Source organism: Protopterus annectens, chromosome 10.part0 (assembly GCF_019279795.1).
Source record: "Protopterus annectens isolate FY-2018-M chromosome 10.part0, PAN1.0, whole genome shotgun sequence".
NCBI lineage: Eukaryota > Metazoa > Chordata > Ceratodontiformes > Protopteridae > Protopterus > Protopterus annectens.
The window spans coordinates 1106821770-1106827769 of record NC_056744.1 but is presented as its reverse complement, the minus strand read 5'-3'; positions in this window follow the sequence as shown (position 1 = coordinate 1106827769).

The following is a 6000-nucleotide window of genomic DNA, read 5'->3' as shown; positions in this document are numbered from 1 at the left end:
TGAAAGAAATTGATGGCATTAATCTCAGAATAAGATGAAGCCCTGGCTAGGATATTGTACAACTGACTTTCTTTCGCAGAGGTTTCCTCTTGTTGATTGATATTGTGCAACTTCATAAAAAGGAGCTGATAAATAACCTGTAAGCTAGAGGCCTTCAAGTCTGTTTTTAGTTGCATAAGATCTGTTATAATCATCAAAGATCAGTTAATATCGTATATATGGCGTTATAAAAACGTTCACAATAGTTACTGTATAGGTAATGTTTAAAACTGTATTTCTCTTCTATATTTATTATTAATGTCAAATGTATTGTAAAAAATCTTTTATTCTTAATATATCCATTTGTTTTAATGATTTCTCTGTCAAGACTGCATTGAAACTTCTATGAGTTAATTACCTTCAGGATAGCATATCAAGATGTAAAACACAGAGTTACAACTAAAATCATAGATCTAAATGTAGCAGTAGCTGTACCTAAATGCTACTCCAGTTAAAATGTTTTATGTCTGTATGGTTTTACAAAAAGTGAAAATCAATGTATTTAACTTATGCTTGTAAATTAAGCTAATATAATCACCAGATGTTAAAACTGCATTTTCAAATAAACTAGTGCTTTACTCTGAGTGTCTTTCTTTCAGCTGAGTGAAAAAAAATACAGACATGAGCATTATTTCATGTCTGCTGTATTTTGACATCAGCATTCTTCCCTTATCACATAAAAGTGATTCAAAAATTGCTTGAAAAAATAAGATAAAACCATAGTTAATCATGGATGAGAAATTAATCATCAAAATATATTGTCTAAAGTGATTAAATAAAAGGTAGAAATTAAGAGTGGTTTTCCACAGACTTTAGTCCCATGTTATGGCCTTTAAAAACTTATATCATTAACATTCAGGAGAGTTCACAGTTCGGATGTATATAAAGGAATTACTCAAACTGTGTTAAAATACTTATAGTAGTGGATTCATTAAGTCAGGTGTAACCTATGGGAACTGGTAGGTAGAGCACAGAACTCCAAATTACACACAGAGTGATATATATCCATATAATATGCCATTAAAATATTTATGTGGCATAAGCAATATGTAGCATCAAGACAAACCATTAATTTTCATTATAAAGCACGAATAGTAGAATGTAAAAATGCAGCAATCAATTTGTAAGTTAAGCAAAATGTTTACAGTGGCAGTGTTAATGTGAAGAAATTTAACTGCCAAGTTTAGAGCTTTACAGAGGGTATATGACACAGAAATTTCGATTTTTAACAACAGCAATTTTGTAATGATTGGTTGAATAGAATAAGACACAGAAAAAACTAAGATGCAGTATATTAGAAACTATTCTTAGGAATGAAATCTAATAAATATTTTGGAGTAAGAGTCACAAAAATGAGTAAGATGAGTATATAGAGAGATAACATTTGTTAATGCTTCCTTTGCTCTGAGGTATGTGCTTTGAATGCTATTTGAAAGGTTTTATGAATGAACAACTTTCAAGATATGATCTGGATTATCACTCCAAGGCTTTAAAATAAAAGGATATTTTGTAGGCTTCAGAAAGCAAACGACAACCTCAGGTTATTTTGATTGACTGACTGACTGATTAACTAGGATAGAACTAATTACAGGCTTAGCCCAGAAGATAACAGAGGAAAGGCATATGACAAGACATTAGCTGTTGTTAATATTATCTACATAATTAATTATCACTATCAGTACTTATCACAAAGTAATGTTGTCTTAAAATAATAGTGCAGACACATCTTTGTACTTACTACTGAGGTCATTGATATAGAGATAAAATAGATATATTATTAGGGATAGTGGATATGATGGGCAATGAATTACGCTTTGCTAGCTAATTTGACAGATATTTACTTTTCCAAAAGGTGACAACAGATTTGAGAAAGAGAGAGATGGAGACAAACCCCCTGTCTTGTGGTTTGGATCTAAACAGTTAGGGTTACATTTATAACACTGAAGAATCAGAGCACCGAACAAGATTACCCCAAATACAAAAGACTAAAACGGAAAATGCCGATGAGACCATGGCACAGTAGGGATTCTGTTTCCCCTTTCTCCACTGTAATGCAATCTTGGAGATGGTATACATACATACATTATATATATATATATATATATATATATATATATATATATATATATATATATATATATATATATATATAAAATAACCAGGGTGTGTCACTATTTTTCGGTAATTTGAGTTTTTAAACACCTTTATTGAATTACCACTTGTGACACAGGCAAAGTTATATTTATACAAAAGTAATCAAACTGTATTAAATTAACATTAACAAACATTATACTTCACATATATTGCTATATAACATATAACCTAAGCAACATTACATAAATTATGTGGGTTTCAACATTTTGTGGGCAATATAGTGTTATTCGGCATTCCGATCATTTGGCATTATGGATGTATTCCAAACAGTTAAAACTTACCTAAATTAAATGCTTTGGATGGGTCATTAAAAAGAGCAGCTGTATGTTTACATTAGCCCTATATTTTAGCTGTATCAGATGAGAGGTAATGGAATAAAAAAATATATGTATACTAACTTACAAAAAGGTAATCCAATGTCTGAATCTTAAAATTCAGCTCTAAAACTTGCAGAGCAATGCAAAAGTGGCAAATAGCTTGAGAGACTACTAGTATAATGAGTGGAAACTTAAGGCAGTGGGAGTAGTGTATCATTAACAATTAAAAAGCCTTCAGCTAGATTAACTGGTTTATTATATTCTTCAGATAGAATGGATTGCAGGAAAAATACAGAGCCCTACTGTTGTCTGATGTTAAGTACTGTGAGTTTTTGTAATGTCTGCATCAAAGAACATCATGTGGCTGTGCGAAGTATGTGCCAAGGATAATGTGATCATGAATGCTGTGCAATGAAGCATTTGCTGAACAGTGTACCAGATGGATTCAGGACAGCTTATAAGATGTTCACATGCATACACCTATATATCTTTGACAGGGTGAGTGATACATGTGAGATCATACTTGACAAAAACTTTATTTTGCCTTTGTGGTGCTGCTCATATATTTATATTGAACATTCTGTCACAATTTTTATCTATTTCTTTTGTTTTCTCTCTCATGCTGACCATTATCTCTTTCTCTCATTACCATTTGCTTCAGTCGTTCCTCATCAGAAGAAATCTGATCATAGGAGACTGCCACCCAGGCAGAAATGAAGGGTTATTGTTTGGTCCAGTTCTAACTCATTGTACATCAGCCTAAAATGCATGTGATCCCACAATACTAGGCTACGGGTATGTGAACACTTCTTCACATGCATGTAATTCCTGCGAAAATGTGAATGTACTGCCTGGTGGGTGTAGACATCCTGACTCATAATGCTGCCTGTTGTGACATTAATCCTGCCCTGGGTACAAGCAGTGTAATGAAATGGGTTACCTCTTTCCTCACAGGAAACATAAGCTTACAATGCTTGTTTACTCCCACCTTCCCTGGCTGGGTTCTGCTTACCCTGGACCTGAGATGTGGGCTATAGTAAGGGCATTATCACTGTATTCTGCAGAGATATCTCAGATTATATTGCCTCTAATATGGAATACATTCAGAATGGTTGACACAGAAAGGTCGAATTTTACAATGTCAACACCAAACAAATTAAATAAATAATACCTGCCAAACACCCTAGTGTGTGTGTATATATATATATATATATATATATATATATATATATATATATATATATATATATATATATATATTTGTCTACTACAGATGTTCGACATTTCAAAACGCCGACTTTCATATGGCTGAGACAATATGATCGACAGTCTGAAATATCAAACATCTGCTAAACAACGTAAAACTCACAAAAACGCTTCACTAACTGTGTTTATTAGGGGGGCAAGCCATCATGCACTCCCCACACCCCCTGCTACTTAAATATTCCTACTCTGAGATAGCTCTTTCAGTGCAGAAAAAGGAAATCTCCTGGTTTCGCGCTGTATAGGGATCTCCGCTATACATGTTCGAACGTTCAAAAGTTCGATCATATGATCTTGGCCATATGAATGTCGAACTTTTGAAAGTTTATTCATATGAAGGGGACCCATATCTCCATATATATAGATATGGGTCCCCTTCATATGAATGAACTTTCAAAAGTTCGACATTCATATGGCCAAGACCATATGATCGAACTTTTGAAAGTTCGAACATGTATAGCGGAGATCCCTATTAATATATATATATATATATATATATATATATATATATATATATATATATATATATATATATATATACATACACACACACACCAACTCTGAGATTACATCATATTGAGGTTTAAAGAAAGGGCAAAAACCCAGTCTCCTCTCAGCCACGATCTTGTACAACAATTTGCTGCTTCTTTGCAACTGCTACTCAAGCCAGTTGAGACTAAGTGATTCAATCTTCCTTCGGGGATACTGTGAGTGTCAAAATTTAGAACGTTTGATGTTCTGGTACATTCAAACAGATGTTCTGAATACTGGCTCTCGAAATATCACCAACAGCAAGTCAAATCACACAGTACTGATTGGCTTGTGTAGCAATTGCAAAGAAGCAGCAACTTGTCTGAGATTATGATTCACAGGGGCTTGGTCTTTGCCCTTTCTTCACTGTAGTGCAGTCTTGCAGTTGATGTATATTAGTAGAAGGGGGTGTGGGGGGGTGCAAGGGGGCTTACCCCCTGGATAACACCTGTGTTTTTTCTTTATTTTGCTTGGTGTCAATTTTGTGTGATTCAACCTTCAAGCATCGATATTTTCAGAGTCAGCATTCAGAAAGGTATGCTCTCTAGTACACATTTTCAGGGGCTAAGCATTTATATGCAAATTTACCATTTAATCTTCTGACTTACAGATTGTTGATGGATGCTGATCGGTTTCTTCATTGTTGCGTTTGTGTTGTGACATTCAAGTTGCAATTAAGAGTAAAGAATATTCAGTGGAAACAGAATGTCAGTGACATAAAGTGAGACACAGCTGGAATATTTGTATACTTTAAAGTTAGCAACCAAGTATACCTTAAAGCAGCTTTTTTTTAATTTATATTTTGTTTATCTCATACCATTACTTGTTTCCTGATAATACTGTGCAGAAATGATGAAAATTAAGAATTAAAATACCCTCTGAAGACAAAACACTATGATATAAAAAGTTATAATTACCATCTCAGGCTATTACTCAGCATAATAAACTAGGAATAAATTAATTATTTGACCACAGCATGTATAGGTTGAATATTTGCTCATAGGCCCACACTATATCCATGAGCCAACACAGCATCCTATGACTACTTTTTATTTTTCAGAGTTGTTATAGTAGGTTTCTACCATAAATGTAGATGTTCAGATGTCAGGTGCCCCCAATAGGTAGGCAATATATATATATATATATATATATATATATATATATATATAAAAATAAAACAATACCTTCAGCTACAAGCAAAACAGAGGTTGTATAGGATAGAGTGGCATAGATAAGTTCAGCTAGTTCAGAGGGGATGGAGGGAGGGTAACCTGGACTGCAGCAAGGTGAACACTCGAACATCTACATTTATGGTAGGTACAAAACTGTACTATGTTCATCGTGTTACACTGCTGCAGTCATCACACTTGGGTTGAATCCCAAAGCTAAGGATGGGTGGTGGAGTTAAACAGGGTTAGAAGAAGATAGTAGGCCCTGCAAAACTGCAGTGGCAAAACCAGCTCTAGTCTTAGAATATAGGGGTAAGTGATAGTGTTTGGTGAAGGTGTGCACTGAACTCCAAGTTGCAGCTTCCAGAATATCCTTGGTTGGCACTCCCCTGAGAAAGGCTGCTGATGTAGCTGTAGCCCTGGTGGAATGGGACCTAATGTTAGCAGGTACTGGTTTCCCATGATGCGTGTAGCAGAAACGTATGCAATGCCCTATCCATTTAGAAATGGTCTGTTTTGAGATAGCT